The 23359-nt window shown below is 38.6% G+C and overlaps 2 protein-coding genes across 13 annotated transcripts in view; both read left to right on the top strand.

The window, feature by feature from the left end:
• The window catches only part of LOC149748941 (uncharacterized), a 151364-nt gene that overhangs the window by 7609 nt on the left and 120396 nt on the right, over positions 1 to 23359 (top strand). The gene's annotated exons all lie outside the window — the stretch shown is intronic.
• The window catches only part of IFNE (interferon epsilon), a 65296-nt gene continuing 41937 nt past the window's right edge, over positions 1 to 23359 (top strand). For all 12 annotated transcript variants that reach the window (XR_016393545.1, XR_016393546.1, XR_004024628.2 and 9 more), the window contains exon 1: positions 1 to 23359. This exon is cut by the window's right edge. The gene's annotated coding sequence lies outside the window, so the exon portion shown is untranslated.

Raw genomic sequence — 23359 nt, forward strand, 5'->3', positions numbered from 1 at the left:
CCCCTCCATCCCTCCGTCCCTCCCTCCCTCCCCCTGCTTCCATATCCAGGTTAGCACTACTTGGACCTCAGCTTTTCCTGTAGCACTATTCTCCATTCCCCTCAGCCTCTTCCATTGTTCTCTATGATGGTAAAGGAGGTAGGGGCTTGTTAGTATTTATTTTGTAGAGGTTAAAGATCCTGCACTCCTGAACAGGATAATTGCAGAGGCCCCTTTTCAGTCTAACATTTTGCAGTGTCTGAAATTCAACACAGAGACACAGGAAAAGAGCAAAAGGAGAGGGCTAAAGAGTGGACTGAGTCAGCTTGCAGGCTGAACAAAACAGGGATTAAAACACAGAGAAACAAAGGGAACTTTAATAGCAAAAAAAAAGATTTGTCAAAATGAGCTCAGAGGTCAAAACAAAAATGTTAAGGACAAAGTCAGACGAATTAAATTTACGTGAGAAGAAAGTAAAAATGTAAAAAACAAATTTGATAATGGAAAAATGACTTGTAAATAGTAAAAGCAATTAAAGCTCTTTTTTTCATCAGAATTCCTCTTTTGAGACCCATTGGAGCAGAGTGGTTATATTCCAGAAAAGCAAACTTTTTATGTGCATGGGGAAGGAGGTTAAGAGGAGGAGGATGTAAAACAACATTCTGAGACACCACCAAATCCAAATCCAAGCATTTTGAAAGGGGTTTTTGACAAAAGAAATTCTAAAGCAGTTTGAAAGTACAAAGTCATTTTCTTTTTGTGTCTGAAATGGAAAACAGGAACTACACAAGTTGATAGTCACCCGAAATTTAAAGCATTTACAGAAAAAGCCAAAACAGACAAGTTTATCATAAGAAATATTTCAAAAAATCTTTGGAATCCAAAAGCTAGAAACAATATGACAAACACAAAAGAACTTACAAAAATAATAGCAAATGCTGAATTCTGTTTGGGTCAGAGGGAACCAATATAGTTGCTGGAACCTGTGGCATTCTAGAAAATGACACTAGTTTATGCATAATCATGTATGAGAGTGAACTGCGAGGAAATGAGTGAATGTTGCTGATCAGTTACCTACTCAATCTAGCAGTAACTTTGTTAAGTAGGTTGCTGTGGATAGAAGAGTCTTAACATAAGTTTTTGTTTTAAGTTTCCCTCCCCCACCCCAACATTATAGATACCACCCAGGGGGAATGGACTGGGTTTGGAATGTTGGGAACCCTGTGTTTGAGTCCCAGCTCAGCACTTAACTTCTGGCTGTGTGATTTGGACAGGTCTTTTAAAAGCTCTCTGCCTCACTTTCCACATTTGTTAAATGGGGTTAATGCTAGTCTAATACCTTCTTCACAGGGCTCTGATGAGAATCAAATGAGCTCATGTATTTTGTAAGTATACCTGGATGATTTACTGTAACAGAAAGAGATCTTTCTGAAATTACTTCCAGTGAGAAGAAGAAATTAATATGATGAGTTACTTTTTTGTTCTTTTCTATCACCAAAGTTCTTGAGACTTCAGGATATCACCCAAATGTAGGGCTTCTTAACCTGGGGTCCATGGATCACAAGAGGTCCCATAGATAGAATCCAGGGGATTGTGAGCTTGGATGCAAAAATGTTTTTATTTGTTTGCATTTTATTTGCATTAACCTCTAATCAAAACTTAGCATTTCTATCAGTTATGAATGGAGGCAAAAAATTACAGTAGTATTTTAGCAGGACCTGTGACTTTATCACCAGTAGAAATCACAGATACTTTTGTATCACACTACAGTTGTTGCCGACATCTAGAAATACTGTTTGTGTATGACACAGCTTTAACATAATGGTAGTTACTAGATACATTGCTAGATCTTATTATTAATATGTTAATAAAGAATCACATATATATTATTGTATTAAAATGTGTGTTTTAATATTTAGCTATTTCACTATACTTGGTTTCCTTTGTAGTCTGGTTTATTTTTATGCATTTCATCTGAGAAGGGATCCATTGATGCAAAAAAAAGATAGGGGTTTTTGAGGTTATTATTCTGCCAGAGGGCCTATGGGTTTCACCAGATGCTGGTATTGAGAAGGATTACCTGTACACTGGCTGCTTAGATAGCCATGGCTGAAAGTGAGAAATTCTAGTTATGCAAATTAAAGTACCTTAAAGTTATAATATAATGACACAGTGCCCTGGACAATACAAAGCACAGATCTCTTCTCCCAGTGCCACCTCTGTCATGCATGGCGGATTCAGGCCAGACCATACAAATGCACTCAGAGGGGTGAAGATCACAGGGAATGACAAGCTGCATTCATATCCTCCAGCTTAGTTACCTTCCTGACAGCTGTAGATGATACCCAAACAGCAGGCAGTAAGAATGTTCATCTGGAAACCCAAACAAGAAAATAGATGTTTATATTTCTTTTTTAAGGTTTATCTTGTGTTTTTGCCATTGTGCATTTGACTTACCAAAAAATAGCAATAAGTAAGATTACTCTTCTTTGTGGGTCTTTGTTTAAACCTCTGTCAGAGCCCTCACTGGATTCCTGATATATGTGCATCTTTCTCCCCAAATAGAGTTTTAGTTCCTTGAGGTAGCAATCCTGTCTTGTCATGTTCTCTGCCAATTTTATTTAGCGCCTAACAAGAAGTAATTGAGTAGATTATACTGGTGTGCATTTTGAGTAGTTGAGACTCTTTTTTTTGGTCTCCATATTCTTCTCTGCTAGCCCCACCTTCTGCTTAAAACGTAGGCTGCATTTGCAGAAACAACAGCGACACATAAGCTAGCATTTATTGTGACATCATACGCATCTTGATTTCCCAACATTGAATATTTGAGCTTCTTTAATAATAGGAATTTGGCGAACATTATTGTCCTGAGTTTTGTCACAGCTCTTGATTTTGCTTGACCATGCTGTCCTTGTTATCTGATAATGCACGACTTTGAGGTCTGCTAGAGATATTCAATGTGCAGGAGAGCCAGAGCCTTTCAGAACTGGAAGGGCCCAAATTCTCTTTTTCATTGGTGATCCCTGAGGCCAAGAAAGGTCAAGGGACTTATCCAGGCTTCAGAGTGGGTAAGTGGTAGACTCAAGAGCTGAATCCTGTCTGTAGATTCTCAATTCACTATCCTTTCACCACACAAGCCTTTCCTTAAAATGTGTTCAATCTTGCAAGATTCTGCATAGGATTCTTTATTCAGATCAGTTGTGAAAATTCTGCATGCCATATATTTTGGTTTATTAAAGATTCTGAGAAATTCTGTAATATAGAGACTTGTCTGATTTTAAGCCACCATTTTCCAGCTTTATTTGATCATAGAATCCTTTTTTTGCCCCCAGAATCCACCTAATAAGGTGTCGTGCTTTGGGGAATACTGCCCTGCACAGTGATGAGTTTTGATGATAGTGAAGATGGCCGCGGTGGTGGTGGTGGTGATAACAACATTTGCTGAGTACTTACTGTGCCACAGGCACTGTTCTAAATGCTTTGCATAGTAAGACTCTAATCCTCACAACAACCCCATGAAACTACAACTCCATTTTACAGATGAGGAGACTGAGGCCAGAGAAACAGCTGGAGTATAGTATCAATAGTTGTGTTGCTCAGATAACAGTGTCACCTGTAAACCAGGGTTTCTCAACCTTGGCACTGTTGACATTTTGACCATATTATCTGTTGTCGTGGGAGGCTGTCCTGTGCACTGTAGAATGTTTAGCAGCATCCTTAGCCTTTTCCCAGATGTGTCAACCAAAAATGTCTCCAGACATTGCCAAATGTCCCCTAAATTGCTTCTGGTTAGGAACCACTGTTGTAAACTTATAGCAGAAATTACTTTTTCAAACGACCTTCTTGGTAACTTTTACAGTGACTCATGATCATGATTGGGCAAATTACATATTGTAGATTTTGTGACTATATCAAGCTGTGTACACTTGTTTGGGGGTGGGTGTGAGTTAAACTTGACCCATGCTGCTCTCTTCTACTCCGTTTCCTTACACAGCTTCTGGTGAGAACCTAAAGGCTAAAATTGTGATTCTGCCTGTAACTTCTTTTAACTGCCCTACACACCCCCAAATCATATATTGTTTCCATTTTATACTTCCCCTTGGACTTTACCCACATAAACACACACAAACACACACATACACACACACACACATGCACACACACACACACATACACACACAGAGTCTTGTTTTTCCTCTGTGTAATAGAGGACTTAACACATTTGAATTACTCTGCAGTAAGAATTTATGTCTGAGCCAAGATTAACAGCTGCCAAGAAAAACATACCCAGCAGTGAAACACTCAGAAAAATTTGGTGAAGAAAAAATAATGTTATATGCTGAAGTACATTACTAAGGTATTGGGTTTTATTTTTGCAGTGTGATAACCTGTTAAATTCACACACTTCAAATGGATTCAAGGCTTCTGGTCATTGTTTCTTTGTAACTTAGTATGCCGTTTTCACAAGTAGCTGAGGTATAATAAAAAGAGCAGTGACATTAATCATTAGAGAAATGCAAATCAAAACTACAATGAGAGGGCTTCCCTGGTGGCGCAATGGTTGAGAGTCCGCCTGCCAATGCAGGGGACACGGGTTCGTGCCCCGGTCTGGGAGGATCCCACATGCCGCGGAGCAGCTAGGCCCGTGAGCCATGGCCGCTGAGCCTGCGCGTCCGGAGCCTGTGCTCTGCAACGGGAGAGGCCACAACAGTGAGAGGCCCATGTACCGGAAAAAAAAAAAAAAAAAACAAACTACAATGAGATATCATCTCACACCCAGAATGGCCATCATCAAAAAATCTAGAAACAATAAATGCTGGAGAGGGTGTGGAGAAAAGGAAACACTCTTGCACTGTTGGTGGGAATGTAAATTGATACAGCCACGATGGAGAACAGTATGAAGTTTCCTTAAAAAACTACAAATAGAACTACCATATGACCCAGCAATCCCACTACTGGGCATATACCCTGAGAAAACCATAATTCAAAAAGAGTCATGTACCAATATGTTCATTGCAGCTCTATTTACAATAGCCAGGACACAGAAGCAACCTAAGTGTCCATCAACAGATGAATGGATAAAGAAGATGTGGCACATATATACAATGGAATATTACTCAGCCATAAAAAGAAACAAAATTGAGTTATTTGTAGTGAGGTGGATGGACCTAGAGTCTGTCATACAGAGTGAAGTAAGTCAGAAAGAGAAAAACAAATACCGTATGCTAACACATATATATGGAATCTAAGAAAAAAAAAAAAAGGTCATGAAGAACCTAGGGGTAAGACGGGAATAAAGACACAGACCTACAAGAGAATGGACTTGAGGATATGGGGAGGGGGAAGGGTAAGCTGTGACAAAGTGAGAGAGTGGCATGGACATATATACACTACCAAACGTAAAATAGATAGCTAGTGGGAAGCAGCCGCATAGCACAGGGAGATCAGCTCAGTGGTTTGTGACCACCTAGGGGGTGGGAGGGAGGGAGACGCAAGAGGGAAGAGATATGGGAACATATGTATATGTATAACTGATTCACTTTGTTATAAAGCAGAAACTAACACACCATTGTAAAGCAATTATACTCCAGTAAAGATGTTAAAAAAAAAAACAAACAGTGAAATACCTAGATTTAAATACTGGCTTTACCAAACACTTACTGTGTGACCTCACCTCTTTTTTTAAGGGTTTTTTAAGGGTTTGGTTCTCCACCATTAAGATGGGGTAAAGCTATGAAACTGCTCATATTATTGAAAGGTTGAAGTGAGAGCATAGATACACCGATATCCAGCCCAGGTCCAGGTGTGTCGGTTTTTCTTCTTCCTTCCAGGACCAGTTTATCAAGGAACTCTACCATGGTTTTCAACTTCATAATCCTTTTTGGTAATTCTTTCTATGTAAACCAATTGTTTTTGAAGGTAATAGAGATAACATCAAGTAGCCTAGTGCACTTTCATTACAGGATGGGGTTTGGAAAGAAGGGAGAGTACATACAGTAGTTTAAGCCATTGAATCATGGAAACTTTACATTTAAAGATATAACAAGGTAGCCAAGAGAGGGAGAGAAAGGATTCACAGAGGAAGTTTCAGAGCCAAAGCTTACCCTCTAATCCTAGTGACTGTTTACTGATTCATCTTTGTAATGGATATTTGAGTACCTACTGTGTGCCAGACAAAAGGAAGCACTGGGGATATAAAGAGAGCAAATAACAAAAAGAGCTATTCTACCTCTGTACCCTGTCCCCTTGGAAATAAGATAGTGACTGTCCTAATTCCAGTTGATATTTGCTGCCTAGAACACCAGTTTGGAAAGAGTCCTGAGGCTTGACTGAACTCATTGGAATGAATGCTGTGATCCATTAATATTGTCTGCCTTGGACAAAATAAAGACAGTGGCAGCACAGGATTTGACAGTCCTCTGGCAGAGGGGTTTTTAAAGTGTGGGTCTGACCCATTAGCGTATCATGAAATCAATTATGTGCGTCACCATAAGCATTATTTAAGAAAGGAAATAGTGAAATAACAAAGTCATTGCACATAGTGATTATAAGTATTGCTTTGTAAGACTTTTGTTTTTGTTATATATGTATTGTGTAACAGGTCATGACGTAAAATGCATTTCCTACAATGGGTCGCATAAAAATGTGATTCTAGTGGTTTCATGAACACCTACTCCTTTTTCTCTATGTTCATACTGGTTTTATTTTTCTGAAATTACATAATCTGTTTGATAATTTATGCCTGATTAATCAAAAACAGAACAACTCATACGTTCTAGGAGTCGTTCTTCAACACATGGTATGTTTCCCTTTGAGTGTACTTGTTAGACTCTTTGTATTTTGTCTGAGGTGGTTAATAATTTTACTTGTAGTCAGTTCTGGTGGGAAGCAAAATAGCCAAGTAGTTAGAAGCATAGGCCCTAGAGTGAAGCTTCCTTTGTAATGTAGATCATGCCACTTCAGAGCTGTGTGACCTGGAGAAGCTACTTAAAACTTGAATTCTGTGACTATCACACATCATATTTATTTTTTACACACGTGCAGAAGATGTTTCAGAATTCTTTGGTTACTACTTAGGGCAACGCAGATATCTGCTCTCTTATATTGCACGGCCGTATCATCATATCGCATGGCAAGAATTTGTAGAAACAGCATCAGAATTAAACAGGAGAAGTAAAAATGCTGCTACATATCATATATTGGGAACGTGTCCACCATGAATGATAATGAGCTACCAACACCATTATAGTACTTCAACCACCATCTGTTGGTTCTATTTAATTTCAGAAGTGTAGGGAGGAAAGTGAAAGTCTGTAATAACGATAAGAGTATGTAGAAGGAGAGTATTTGGAAACCATGAAGGAAAAGGATGGGGAACAAGGGGGTAAGAAGCAGGCTAATCTGAAAGACCACACTTTGCCCCGATTCCAATACTGGTTTCAAGCATAAAATCATCACTTGAAAGCCCCACAGTGATTCTTTTATAATAAGGGAAAACCCCACTGCATGGCTTGCCTGACTACCCCTTGGACAAGAATTAGATATTTTAAACGTGCTTTTAAAATAATTTAATTGGAAGCACCTTGAGTTTGGAGCAAGACAGGTTTGAATCCTGTTTTTGCCATTCTTTGGCTCTTGGCAGATCACTTCACCCTCTGGAACCTCAATTCTATTTCATATGAAATGGATGTAATACCATATTTCATAGGGTGATGATCAAGATTAACTGAGAGCGACTATGTAAAATCCCTAGCACATGGTGAGTAGCCAAAAAAAGTTCTCCCCAACCTCCTACCCTTTCAGAAAAAGTCAGATTTGGGTGTATTTTTATAGCATAAGCAATTTCCATGTGAATACATAGAAATTACAGACAAGAACAATGTTTGAGAACATAAAGCAAAATGTTCCAAAAAGAACCTTTAGTTGCAAAGTAATTAAGCCTTTGACACCCTACTTCTGTACCTGTGACTGCCTTCTTTGTCATGAAGCCAGGAACAGGAAAAAGAGTGCACTGAGGCCATCCCCTCCATAGCCTGGCTTACTCTCTGTTGCATCTCATACCACACATTAGATGAGCAAATTAATGTATCATGCACATTTAATGTGAATTTGTTATTTCTTGTAGGTTAAGAGGTCTCACAGATGACTTGTTTTTACTTCTGTGAATTGGTTAAATAAGGCAATTAGACTATCCAGTCTAGTCCAATAAAGGTTCCATCCAAGCTTTCACATCCTAAGATTCTATGGTTCTTCCTTTAATTGAATCATATAGTCTGCAGTATCCCTGTTAACTTTTCTTCTAGTCTATATCTTCAAGACTTTTCAGCTTCCAGTTGGCTTGAATGGTAACTATACCTATGATTAGAACATTAGCAAAAGTAGCTATGCTGTCCTTGACTCTTCAATCCCCACCTCCTAAAAACCCTTTTTTTAATATCTCAGTAATTTCTGACAGCAGCACTTCCTTTTCAAGAAGTAATCTACCAAGCGACAAGCCATACGCGCCTTTGAGCACAAAGAGATGATATATTTGTCAAAACAAGCACTGTTATGCTTGCATTGTATAAAACCTCCTGTGAATGGGCACTTTAAAAAGTGAGCGTTCATTCAGCTTCCTGGGAAGGACCAACCTAGAGCTGACTTTGTTTGCCAGTGCAAAATATGCTACACCATGATTTTTCTCACCATTCCAAGAGTTTTCTGCCCTCCATCCATGAATGACTTTGGTGTGTATTTTATTTTCTGCTGGCTCCTCTGTAGATTGGTATTAACTTGTCAAACCTTTCATAACTTTACTGGATTTTTTTATATGAAAATGTTCTGCTTGGTTAGTTACTAGGTTAAAAGACATGGGGATCTAACTTCATGAGAAGGTTTTGAAATTGCCACCCTGCATATTGTGGAACACTTCATCACCACAGGTAAAATTCTAATAGCTACCAATGGAGGAAGAAAACAAATGTTATTCCAGTAACACACAAGACAGCTATTTTATTGTCTTCCTGGACTTGGGAATATTTTTATTAATTAATTTCAAATCTGCAATGTTTTATACTATTGAAATTTATGAATTAGTTTAATTTTACTTTTTATGAGTTGCTAATTCAGAAGCATGATGATATGAAATTTTTACAGATTTCTTGGCAGAATACTACAATTATGAGTCCTAAAGGAGTAAGTGCTTTTTAAAATTTTGTTCACTTCACCAGCTTCTCTCAGATCGTTACAGGCAATGTGCTTTTTTTTTCAATTTTGGTTATAATTTTAGGAAATGCCTGCTAGGTACAGATAAAAGCTAAATAAAAGCTAATAAATGCTAATATGCAAAAACAACATTATTTTCTAAATAGACCTAAGAATTTAAAATGTTTTAAGTTTCTTGAAACCTGTTGACCATCCTTTAAAATCTTTTTTTTTTTTTAATTTATTTATTTATGGCTGTGTTGGGTCTTCGTTGCTGTGCACAGGCTTTCCCCAGTTGCGGCGAGCAGGGGCTACTCCTTGTTGCGGTGCATGGGTTTCTCATTGCGGTGGCCTCCCCCGTTGAGGAGCATGGGCTCTAGGCACGCAGGCTTCAGCAGTTGTGGCATGTGGGCTCAGTAGTTGTGGCTTGCAGTCTCTAGAGCGCAGGCTCAGTAGTTGTGGCACACGGGCTTAGTTGCTCTGCGGCATGTGAGATCCTCCCGGACCAGGGCTTGAACCTGTGGCCCCTGCATTTGCAGGCAGATTCTTAACCACTGTGCCACCAGGGAAGTCCCCATCCTTTAAAATCTTTAAAAAAAATTTTTGACACTCACCATCAAAGTGACAGAAAATTTAAACAATTCGGTTTTTGCTTTTGCCAATGGTCGTTTTATACTAATCAAGTTAGTAAGTTGGAAGGCTCTCACGGATTTGACGTGCTGAATGCAGTGAGCCATTTTCTCTAGAAGCCAAGCCTCCTAAGTAATTTCCTGTAGACTGGCTGATGTGCTCAGTCTCAACAGTGCTTCCCACTTCCTCTGTCAAGTGCCCCCGACCTCCATAAACCACCACCATGTACTCAACTTGATAAATGTAGTGTGTACAGACACACACACACACACACACACACACACAGGTTGTATGAAGGCCACACTGTGCAAAGGCTTCATAAGCAGAGGTACTGGTGGGAGGGCAGGCATCTAATCTCAGCCTCACCACAGTTTATAACTTCCTACAGAAAAATCAATGGGTTCTTCTAGATTCTTAGATTTAGTTTCCCACTATTGGATCCACTAGAGTTTGTCTTTTGAGAGATCATCCTTTTTAAAGTCTATTTAAAGTGTTAAAAATTTAATTATATAATTTATCAAATTTCCATGCCAGTCTGAATCATGGTATTTGATGTAATACATAGAGAAAATAGGCTGAATTCTAATACTTGGTTATTTGGGGTAACACAGATGTAATGCTAAGGCTAGGTGGAGGGGTCTGCATGGAAGATATAGTGGTGTGCGGACTTCTCATTGCGGTGGCTTCTCTTGTTGCAGAGCACGGGCTCTAGGCATGTGGGCTTCAGTAGTTGTGGCTCGCAGGCTCTAGAGCGCAGGCTCAGTCAGTAGTTGTGGTGCACGGGCTTAGTTACTCCGCAGCATGTGAGATCTTCTTGGACTAGGGATCAAACCCGTGTCTCTTGCATTGGCAGGTGGATTCTTAACCACTGTGCCAGCAGGGAAGTCCCCAGAATAGTGCTTTTAAATGTGCTTTGTGCCTAAAAGTTGTGGAGAGCAAAATGTGGTATGGAAAGTGCATTTTTTTTGGCCTGACTTTGAATTTACTTGAAAGAAAATACAGGCTACATGCTTATATCTGCACCGCCTCCTCACTTTGAGGGATATTGAAGCATGGATTAAAAAAAAATAAAGAGGCACCAAAAAATTATAGAATGGTAGCTCCCTGTGATTTTATTTTTAAAAATAATTATTACTCTTGACACACTTTATCTTCAAAGTGCTTGGCGAATATTAATTAACTTTCTCAAAGTTTAAAGGAACTCAAGTCAGCTTGCTTTTTTGTAGAATATCCCATTGAAGTCAGGTGGTATAAGGTTGAGCTATAATAGAATTAAAAGGTTCTTAATTGGATGCCTGGGCTTCAAAGACCAGAGATCTAAGTGGAGTAAAGCAACAAACATCTAAGAAAGTAATTTGGTTTGTGCTGAAGAAAAACTGAATTTATTGTCTTGGCCAAATAAATTTATGCCCAAATGAAATCCCTTAATGGCGAGAGGTGGACTGGGCTTAACTTGATTTCTTGATTTCTGTAGAGTGACGCTTGACCTGATATCTACATTAAACATTTGTAGATTTTGGCCCACATAGGCATATTATTAAATAATTACTTTTTGCATACTTAGGAAGTAGCAAAAATTAATAACCCCAGAATTAACCCATTCTAATAAAAATAAGTGGCCTAAAATAGTTAATATTGGAAAATATTTTCAAAACGACAAATACAAGTATTTATCAATAGTTTTGAGAAATTCTACCAGATCCAGAGCCCAGAACATCCTGTAATTTTAAAAGAATTTAATTCCTATGTTGAATTCCTTAAAGATTTGCTTTCATTGAAGGTTTCACGTTTAAGGTGATTATTCCAGCATGGCACATGTTATTTTCTGATTACTTGCTCCCTAAACTGCTTACATTTACGACATGTCCCATTTGAACTTGCCCCCTACACATACACACACACACACACACACACACACACGCACTCTATGGACAGGTATCAGCAGTGAATTAATTCTTGTTACGATGAGGAAGTGCTCTGGTGGGTAAATCCAAAACCCTGGACACCATTAATTCATCTTAATCCTTTGCATGTAATGAGAACAAGTGATAGAATACAATATAAAAACAAGGGAAAAAAGATTGCATATAAACATAAGAACAATATAAAGAAAGTAACTGCCCGTGAAGGTATAATTCCAGAGATGTCTAAAATAGCCCTTACTTCTGTGGGCCTCAGTTTTCTTATTTGTAATATGGTCTCAGTTTGGGGGGAAAAAAAAAACAGAACTAGCCTAATCCTTGATATATAGTATGTTTTTCATAAATGCTTACTCCGTGCCCCTCAAAGTCAAGATCCTTACAAGTTTCTATTTTAGGAGAAAGAGAGCAGAACTAATTCCGTTTAGTTGCTGGCTGTTTCATGCCTGAGATCATTTGCATGGACTGTTCTCTCCTAGAAAAGTTCCATCCTGCCTTATCTGCTTTTTGAACCATTGTTTAGTCTTCACAGTCCTGCTCAGTCATTAGTTCCTCTGTGAAGCTCTTCATGACCTCCTTCCAAACAAAAGTCATCTCTTTCCCTGTATTTTCAAATCTTTAGCTGTTTCTGTTCTTGCCTGTGTTAGAGTGATGTGTTATTTTTCAGTCTGTCCACCTTCTCCACTTGGTTGTTAGCTCATCGGTGCTGAACTGTGTCAGTTCTTTAATCTGGTCTACAAAGCTTAAGCAATAAGTCTTAATTGAGAGGGGATGAAGTGAAAATGCTCACCAAAATCTCCAAAAGGGCTTTACGATTCAGTTTAAAATGTATTGTAGCAACTTCTTTTTTTACTGTACTCCGTTTTTTCTTTAAGTTTTTCTGTTTGTTTCCTATCGTAAATCATTCTGCAATGAACAGCATTATATACAGGATTCACTAACCTTCAGCTGGTTTGGCTATACTTGCTAAAATACTGGAATATTTCCATACTGACTGGAAAGTAGTCACTACCCCAACCGTCCTGAGTCCCCTCTCTCTACCCCTCCTGGACTCCTCATGATCTAATTTAATGCCTGGCGTGGCACAGTAGCAGGCCTCTAGGACACAGGTGACACTCATTCTGATCAGTCCTGACTCTGGTATATCTCTTCAAAATAGTTAATGATACCCCTGAATCTTTGCATACATCTCTCATTATTTCTTGAAAAATCTAAAAGTGAAAATCTTTGGCCAACAAATATGTCAGGAGCCTATCAGGAAACAGATCACTCAAATTAGGATAATTCTTGTTGGGTTCAATAAAGGAACTATTTAAAACAGAGGGGGCGGAGTAAGAAGGGCTTCTAAGAACAGAGATGGTTTGCACTCCTAGACAAGAAGGTGAGGGGTGGGAATAACTGGAACCTGCAAGAGGGCCACTTTGAGTGGACCTATGACTTTGGGCTGAGGGGCACAGTCCCACAGGGAGCAAGCCCAGGGAATTTATATTCCAGTTTCCCTCTCTTTCCTCTGATCTCCTATCAGGACTCCTCAGTGCTGTCACCAGCAGGAAGTCAGAGGACTGGGGAATTGTTTATATAGTCTGTCACAGGTCTGCCTCCCAGGGCAGAGAGCAGGGTGGAGAGCTGATTTGGAGAGGTAAACCCAGAAGACAGCTGGAACACGTATAGACTCTTTATTCCACAGTGAAAATTTGTCTCCAGAAAAAGTGATGTTTTAGGGCCTCAAATGTAGGCTATAATCTGGGCATGAGTTGATTACATTTACTTTACAGATAATCTGAATTGACTCATAAAAGAGTGCAACCTGGTGCAATGGTGGGAGGGGAAAATCACAGAGATATTGTGTACCTGGGAGATGCTGGGAGAGGGAAGGCCAGTGAGGATGGGGGAGCATCTTGGATAAACTCCTCCTGCCCACAGAGTTGATCTGTGGGGAAGAGTGGGTGTAGGACCACAGAGAATAGAAGCATCACTGTGATTATCTTAAATTCTTTTTTATTCTTAACTTATGCTGGGCCAGTAAGCCAATTCCTCGTATTTATGTTACCCGGGATGTTGTAAAATTACCTCAGAAGAGACCTTAGAGGACATGTGGATCAGCCGTGTTCATGCTGTTCTTAGCCACAGAATCCTGCAGAAGCAAAACATAGAAAACAGACAAAACAGCTGTGGTTAAGACTGGTGAATCTTCCACTCTGCCTTCTCCTCCAATTCTGCACTCCAGGGGACTTAGAGGATTTGCCTAAAGCCACACAGCTTGCCCAGGACTTAACATTCTCTGGCTATTGGCTCCATCCTCATGTACCTACAGATAGAGCTTTCTCTGGTCATTATCAATTCATCATGGAGGCTTCCCCTCATTTTTTCTCCGCTCAACATTATTGGTTCACCAGCTTGTTAAGCTGACCATGATGTAACCATCCATCTGTCTTAAAGCCTTCTATCTGTGGTTCTCTACCCTGCTTGCACATGATAATCATGTGGGGAGCTTTTATAAACATGCCAATGCTCAGGCCCCATTTCTAGAGATTCTGATTTATTCACTGTGCTGTGAGGTCCAGGAGTAAGTAAAAGGATTCTAGTGAACTGCAAGGGCTTGAGAACCCTGTTGTGCTGGAAACTCTGAGAGCACTAGAATTCCCAGAAAGGAGAAGAGTTTGCTTAGCTCCAACCCCAGGCTGTAGTTTGTACCCTCAAGAGTTTCACCTTAACCCCCAGGTGATCATGAAATGTGGAGGAAGTGAAAAGTTAGTTTCTTATCTGGAAGAAGATTGGAATCTGATCTTCTAATGTGGAAGTTGGGACAAAATTGCTCATTGTTATGCTGCTTTTAAGACATTTTGTAAGTCAAAAATAAACTGAGTAGTAAAACTCGATAGAGAAGCAAATATCTGTGCTTTCAAAATGTGATTGCAGTTAAAGAGTTGTATTTTCCCAGGGTTTATCCATTGATATTCCATTATACACTTTTAACTGGTTACCATATATGAAAAATAAATGTAGTTCTTAACATTTAAGTTTACTGGGGAAAATATACATTTTAATTAGAGTGCTTGTGTTTTTAATGTTTCTGAAATGGATCAGTAGAATCACCTTAAGTTACAGAGTAAATTTTTTTATTTTTACATCTTTATTGGAGTATAATTGCTTTACAGTGGTGTGTTAGTTTCTGCTTTATAACAGAGTGACTCAGTTATACATATACATATGTTCCCATATCTCTTCCCTCTTGCATCTCCCTCCCTCCCATCCTCCCTATCCCACCCCTCTAGGTGGTCACAAACCACTGAGCTGATCTCCCTGTGCTATGCGGCTGCTTCCCACTAGCTATCTATTTTACGTTTGGTAGTGTATATATGTCCATGCCACTCTCTCACTTTGTCACAGCTTACCCTTCCCCCTCCCCATATCCTCAAGTCCATTCTCTAGTAAGTCTGTGTCTTTATTCCCATCTTACCCCTAGGTTCTTCATGACCTTTTTTTTTCTTAGATTCCATATATATGTGTTAGCATACGGTATTTCTCTTTCTGACTTGCTTCACTCTGTATGACAGACTCTAGGTCCATCCACCTCACTACAAATAACTCAATTTCGTTTCTTTTTATGGCTGAGTAATATTCCATTATATATATGTGCCACATCTTCTTTATCCATTCATCCGATGATGGACACTTAGGTTGCTTCCATCTCCTGGCCATTGTAAATAGTGCTGCAATGAACATTGTGGTACATGACTCTTTTTGAATTATGGTTTTCTCAGGGTATATGCCCAGTAGTGGGATTGCTGGGTCATATGGTAGTTCTATTTGTAGTTTTTTAAGGAAACTTCATACTGTTCTCCCTAGTGGCTGTACCAATTCACATTCCCACCAGCATTGCAAGAGTGTTCCCTTTTTCCACACCCTCTCCAGCATTTATTGTTTCTAGATTTTTTGATGATGGCCATTCTGACTGGTGTGAGATGATATCTCATTGTAGTTTTGATTTGCATTTCTCATGATTAATGATGTTGAGCATTCTTTCATGTGTTTGCTGGAAGTCTGTATATCTTCTTTGGAGAAGTGTCTATTTAGGCCTTCTGCCCATTTTTGGATTGGGTTGTTTGTATTTTGTTATTGAGCTGCATGAGCTCCTTATAAATTTTGGAGATTAATCCTTTGTCAGTCGCTTCATTTGCAAATGTTTTCTCCCATTCTGAGGGTTGTCTTTTGGTCTTGTTTATGGTTTCCTTTGCTGTGCAAAAGCTTTGAAGTTTCATTAGGTCCCATTTGTTTGTTTTTGTTTTTATTTCCATTTATCTCGGAGGTGGGTCAAAAAGGATCTTGCTGTGATTTATGTCATAGAGTGTTCTGCCTATGTTTTCCTCTAAGAGTTTGATAGTTTCTGGCCTTATGTTTAGCTCTTTAATCCATTTTGAGCTTATTTTTGTGTATGGTGTTAGGGAATGATTTAATCTCATACTTTTACATGTACCTGTCCAGTTTTCCCGGCACCACTTATCGAAGAGGCTGTCCTTTCTGCACTGTACATTCCTGCCTCCTTTATCAAAGATAAGGTGACCATATGTGCGTGGGTTTATCTCTGGGCTTTCTATCCTCTTCCATTGATCTATATTTCTGTTTTTGTGCCAGTACCATACTGTCTTGATTACTGTAGCTTTGTAGTATAGTCTGAAGTCAGGGAGCCTGATTCCTCCAGCTCCATTTTTCATTCTCAAGATTGCTTTGGCTCTTCGGAGTCTTTTGGGTTTCCATACAAATTGTGAAATTTTTTGTTCTAGTTCTGTGAAAAATGCCATTGGTAGTTTGATAGGGATTGCATTGAATCTGTACATTGCTTTGGGTAGTATAGTCATTTTCACAATGTTGATTCTTCCAATCCAAGAACATGGTATATCTTTCCATATGTTTGTATCATCTTTAATTTCTTTCATCAGTGTCTTATAATTTTCTGCATACAGGTCTTTTGTCTCCTTAGGTAGGTTTATTCCTAGATATTTTATTCTTTTTGTTGCAATGGTAAATGGAAGTGTTTCCTTAATTTCACTTTCAGATTTTCCATCATTAGTGATAGGAATGCCAGAGATTTCTGTGCATTAATTTTGTATCCTGCTACTTTACCAAATTCATTGATTAGCTCTAGGAGTTTTCTGGTAGCATCTTTAGGATTTTCTATGTATAGTATCTGCATGTCATCTGCAAACAGTGACATCTGCAAACAGTGACAGCTTTACTTCTTCTTTTCCAATTTGGATTCCTTTTATTTCCTTTTCTTCTCTGATTGCTGTGGCTAAAACTTGCAAAACTGTGTTGAATAAGAGTGGTGAGAGTGGGCAACCTTGTCTTGTTCCTGATCTTAGTGGAAATGGTTTCAGTTTTTCACCATTGAGGACGATGTTGGCTGTGGGTTTGTCATATATGGCCTTTATTATGTTGAGGAAAGTTCCCTCTATGCCTACTTTCTGCAGGGTTTTTATCATAAATGGGTGTTGAATTTTGTCAAAAGCTTTCTCTGCATCTATTGAGATGATCATATAGTTTTTCTCCTTCAATTTGTTAATATGGTGTATCACGTTGATTGATTTGCATATATTGAAGAATCCTTGCATTCCTGGAATAAACCCCGCTGGATCATGGTGTATGATCCTTTTAATGTGCTGTTGGATTCTGTTTGCTAGTATTTTGTTGAGGATTTTTGCATCTATGTTCATCAGTGATATTAGCCTGTAGTTTTCTTTCTTTGTGACATCCTTGTCTGGTTTTGGTATCAGGGTGATGGTGGCCTCGTAGAGTGAGTTTGGGAGTGTTCCTCCCTCTGCTATATTTTGGAAGAGTTTGAGAAGGATAGGTGTTAGCTCTTCTCTAAATGTTTGATAGAATTTGCCTGTGAAACTCTGTGGTCCTGGGTTTTTGTTTGTTGGAAGATTTTTAATCAGAGTTTCAATTCCAGTGCTTGTAATGGTCTGTTCATATTTTCTATTTCTTCCTGATTCAGTCTTGGCAGGTTGTGCATTTCTAAGAATTTGTGCATTTCTTCCAGGTTGTCCATTTTATTGTCATAGAATTGCTTGTAGTAATCTCTCATGATCTTTTGTATTTCTGCAGTGTCAGTTGTTACTTCTCCTTTTTCATTTCTAATTCTATTGCTTTGAGTCTTCTCCCTTTTTTTCTTGATGAGTCTGGCTAATGGTTTATCAATTTTGTTTATCTTCTCAAAGAACCAGCTTTTAGTTTTATTGATCTTTGCTATCGTTCCTTCATTTCTTTTTCATTTATTTCTGATCTGATCTTTATGGTTTCTTTCCTTCTGCTAACTTTGGGGTTTCAGAGTAAATTTTTAGTAGGATTTCTAAGGCATAATTTAAATAGAATAGTATTTCTAAAAATATACATTTCTCTCTTTCAGTAAATATGAAGGTTTAAATGTGAAACTCTATAATTTATTATATGAAGACATTTTCATTATTCACTATGTAATATTTTAAATGAAGCGTAATGAGTTGTGTTTTTTTGTTTTACATTTTCTTTTTACTAACTTTCTTTTGATATCCATGTGTCCCTGGGTCTGTTCTAACCATCCCATTGTGTTTGAAAAGTGCCTTGTCTCCTATTTGCTTCTTCTCAGAACAATCCAGCCTAGTTCTTTGTTTCAGATCTTTAAAATGTCATCGTCCTTGCAGTAGCAGATACTTTGCAATACAGTAAATGGAATAGTTTGCATTTTCTTCTGGATATCAAACATGATAGAACCAAAGTTGAAATCATCTAGTTAAAGCATTCTCCATTCCTTTTTAAGTATTTTATCTTGCTAAAATCCCAGCACAAGTTATGTCTGTAGGAGAGAAAGCTAATTGTAAATTAATAAGGCAAAGACTCTTCTTATAATTGTCTTAAAAGTGTAACGTGTTTATTTGCCTTAGAACGCTACATACTAATTAATGACTGTCATCAGGAAATGAAATTTTGATTTTGTGTTTCTTGCATTTTTGAGTGAACATTCTCAGGCTGACGTCAGTAATCAAGACGTAGGTCTTTTAGTAAAATATAATTCCTGTCAATATTAGCAGAAACATAATTAGGAATATGTAAATGGATCTTCATTGTAATAAAAGATAAACATATTTGTAGTAATATATACCCAGTCCTATGAAAAACAAAAATCTCGAGGGCAGGGGCTTCCTCACCATCTGGGGGGATAAGCACTTTTTCCTGTGGTTGTATCAGATTACCAAAAGCTGGCAGAAAGAGTAGCATAAAAGGCTAGTGATGACAGTTTAAGTATGATGTTGCTTCTGTGGCCCAGAGGGCAGCCTCTTCATTGCACTGCCAAGTTCATTACTGTTTGGACTTGCCTCCTCCTCACTGAAGCTGGTCTTGTGTCTTTGGTTCTCCAGGTTTTCTTTTGTTCTCCATTTTTTCTCTTTTTTTCCTTGAGCTTATTTGAGTTTTTTGTAAGCATTTACTAGGAAGATGATTTATACACTTTAATAAGTATTTCCAGAGCAGCTCGAGTTGTTTAGAGGAAATATCTAAAAATACACACATTTACTCTGATTCTTGTTTAACATCTATTAATATTTATCTTCCCTTGGCAGGTATTAAAATGAAAATTTTAGCCCTAGACAAGAACTTGGAGATATATTTAGCGAAAGGGTAGCACAGCTGGAAAAGGTGCAAAGGAAAAGCTGGTATTTTGTTCTTAAACAAAGCAGAACTCCTTTTCATGAATCAGAGTTGGGTTATAAAGCATCAATTTTGCACATTCTCTATAAAGAGAATAAAATAGAAATGCTGGTGTGACCTTGCAGGACTTTTGGGAGGATTGGAAATAGTCCAGTAATGTATATGAAAGCCTAGCATGGTATCCGCACAGAGTAGAAACAAATGGTAAGCATTGTTGTTGCTGTCACTGCTTTTCTCTCCTACAGGCCGTCCACCTCGCCACCTCCTACCCCAGGTTACTTGCGGCCTGTGCACTGTGACCTTTACTCCAGTCTCCTTGACGTAGTCAGGCCATATTCCTTCCTAAAGTCCCCTTCTGGAATCCAGCTCTTCTTGGAGCCTTGGTAATCTCTGGGTCTGAAAACTGCCCCATCATCATTAGCGGTTTAGGGCATTGGATTTTAATTTGAGCAAAAGTATACACGGCTTGGGCCCAGTTTGTCAATGTGCCTTCCAGTAGCACCAAAATTACCTGCAAGGGACCATTAAAAAACAAAATAAAACAAAAAAACAACCTCCAGTAAATATAACTTAGCATTCCTCAGTCTGTTCCTTTGTTAGAAAAGGGCATTTAACAGCAGCAGCAGCAACAGCAGCAAGACACTACCTGAGCAGTCTTGAAGATGAATTCTGGTTTTCTAGGGAGACCAAGGGGCGTGTTAGGAGGGGGTTAATAGGCTTTAGGGAACAATACTTGCAAAGGGCTGGAGACTTAGCATTCTAAGGCTAAGCATTCTCCACCGCTTACAGGTGATGGAGATATTTGAGAGCCTTTGGTTTTTGGATTACTTGGACGATTCCCCTGTAATGTGTTCTTTATGTCTGAATTTGGTGCTAGTTGGCTCACAGGTAAACATCTAGCATGTTTTATATTTTTATTATGTTTAGACGGTGTCCAAAAGATTACTGAAGAAGACTGAGTCCTTTATAGATTTGCTGTGAATCAACTTGGTGGATAATTTTTTGAGTTCAGAATGCTTCCTTTTGGATGGATCCTTTTGGAATCATGAAGCAGAAAAATCATTTAGAAGAATATTTCAGGGACAGAAGAAATGGTGTGAACACAGTGGATCTGGGGGTGGATCTGGCATGCTATGGAGATGGTGAGATGAATCTAGCTGCAAAGGGAGAGCCATGTTGTTAAGTAGGAAATAAAGCTGGTGAAGCTAGAATTCAGTATGCGAGCACAGATACAGTGTATGGGGGAAGACATGCTGATTCTGCCTGTAACATTTACTAGCAATGTGATTATTAACTAGTTACTTAACCTTTCTGAGGTTTAGTTTCCTCATGCACAAAATGGAGATAATTTTCCTCAACAACTCTTCAGTTTGGAGTTAGGATTTAATCACAGAATAGATGTAAAGTGTTTGACACTTAATAAATTCTAAATTCATCCTCCCTTTGGTTAAGGCTTTGGAGGATCTAGGATATGAATTTAATGGGAAACTCAACCATTATAAAGATTTTTTACTGAAGTGTAGTTGATTTACAATAGTATATTAGTTTCAGGTGTACAGCATAGTGATTCAATATTTTTATAAGATTTTGTTTTTTAAGGTATGCACTATACCAGATCTTTAAGGGTGACGGCTATCCAGTGGTTAAAGGGTCCCCTTGGCTGGGCTTTCAGAGGTATCATATATTACTGGTAAGTCACTCACCTCGTGTGTGACTCACAACAGCTCCACCTTCTCTACATTTTCACACATGAAAATATTGCTCACCCACCATCAGAATGCTCTGGTGTCTTTCTAGAAGTGTTGATAGGTTTGCATGGTTCTATCCCCAGTCTCTCATAACCCCTTTAAGGCCAATAGCACACAATCTTAGGTAACTAGCTAGGATTGGGGTGGCAGTCCATGGCCATGAAATCAAGAGAAAATAGAATGACTCATACTCAAATAAAGTAATGACCCTATTGTAAAATAAACATTTTAATTTAATAAAGGACATGTTTTAAGGGCTTGATTAAGGACTAAAATCTTTAGGAAAAGATGCCATTTACCAAATCAAGCCAATGCTTTTACACTGGTGTAGACCACAGTATGGTGGCAATAGCAGTATTCAAAAGGATAATTGAATCATGACCTTAAACAATTAGATTTTTAAAAATAATTGCATTAACTGAAATTCTAGGAATATGGAGTTTAAGATGAATGAAAGGGAGCAAAGTAAGAGTGCATACTTTGTGTTTATGGAGCGCTGTAAAGTCTAGTTCAATTTTTAGGTCCATGGAAAGTTAGTTAAGCAGGAAAGGATTCACCCTTAGTCTCTAAAACTGATTTCAAATGTGTCACATACACTCTTTTCTTCCTTAAGCTTAATTTCCTTTAAAGGTTTAATATAGTTCAAGAAGTTTCCACAGCAGGGTTGTATTTTGTCCTCTAACCAAGACGCAGCATGGCTTTCCTTCAGATCACTTTGGCCACATAAGGCAGATGAACTTTTCTAGTGCAACAGGTTACAATTTACTGTTCAAGGAACATCAATCTTGAAGTAAATTGATACCACAGATTCTTTAAATTGAATTTCCAGATGGTAGCTTTATACTGGGATTAACTCAAGATCTCTCTAATTAGGAGTCTACATTTTTAAAATATTTGTCCTCTTTCAGAGTTCCCTATTTCAGTGAAAGTCACCGATGCCCATCTAGGAGCACAGACCAGGAAACTGGGTTTTTTTCTTGGTTCTTCTATTTCCTTAAGCCCAGAAGCAAGTTTTTTCTATTGTGCCTCCCAAATATATCTAGAATCTGTGTTCTTTTTTCTTCTAATCCAAGCTGACACCATCTCTGACTGGACAACCTTCGTGGCTGCCAGCTGGTCTCTGTTAATCCGTTCTGGCCCCTTTGTCCATTCACTACTAAAGAGCAGCCAGAGTCATCTTGCCACATCACAAGTCTTAAAAATAAAGAGATAAAAAGTGTTGAAACTTAGGAAAAAAATTGTGTTTTTAAAAACACAAAGCTTCTCATTTTGCTTCCTTACAGCTCTTTGGCAGCTTCCCATTGATTTGATAAAATAACCCAAATCCTTACTATTCTCTTATTCAACAAATACTGACTGACCTTTCTGCTGAAGGCCTTGTATCACGTTGTGTCCTGGGGATGCAGAGATAAATGAGACTTGCCGTCTATCCTCAAGGAACCCACCATCTAGCAAAACAGTGGTTGATCAAAGTTTACTCATTTATTAATATTCACTGAAATCCTACAATTTACCAGCAGAGTGCTGGAAGGAACTTGGGTGTCTGTTGACTTCGCTATGACTTTAGTGAAATGGATGGCTTGAACAAACATGGCCTACACTGCTCTCAGGATAATTTTGACCCTGTCAGCCTAAATCCAGAGCACATAGTCTTAATCATTATTTATGTCACTTATTGTCAAGCAATAATGCTGCATAGCAAACAACCAGAAAAAAAATCCAAGGAGTTCGGCAGAAGTGTTTTTTTGCTTACACGTTGGGGTGGTCAGCTAAGCAGCTCTGTTCATCTTGGTTAGGCATGCTCACGTGTCAGGGCAGGCTATTGACTGATCTAGGCTGGCCTTGGCTAGGACGACCGGGGAGACTTTGCACTATGTGTCTTATTTTTCAGTAGAGTAGTCTAGGTGTGTTCTCATAGTGATGGCTAAGGCTCAGGAAAGAGCAGGCAAGCACAGTCTCACAGTGCTTTTTAAGCTCTGCTTGCATCCTGTCTTGCTAACGTAACAAGTTGACTAAAGTGAATTACACAGCTAATAACTCCAGAGTCAGAATGGGTACTGCAAAGTTACATGGCCAGAATGCGAATACAAGGAGAATTGAGGCCGTAAATTGTAATCCATCACAATGCTATGTTTTCTCTTAATACACTTTGTGCATAACTGATCATAGGACTTACCAAAGTAAGTTGAGACATATAATGTGTTAAGGGTTTAC

Source organism: Delphinapterus leucas, chromosome 6 (assembly GCF_059928025.1).
Source record: "Delphinapterus leucas isolate spDelLeu-1000000601 "Yukka" chromosome 6, BTC_Dleu_Yukka2, whole genome shotgun sequence".
Classification (NCBI taxonomy): Eukaryota; Metazoa; Chordata; class Mammalia; order Artiodactyla; family Monodontidae; genus Delphinapterus; species Delphinapterus leucas.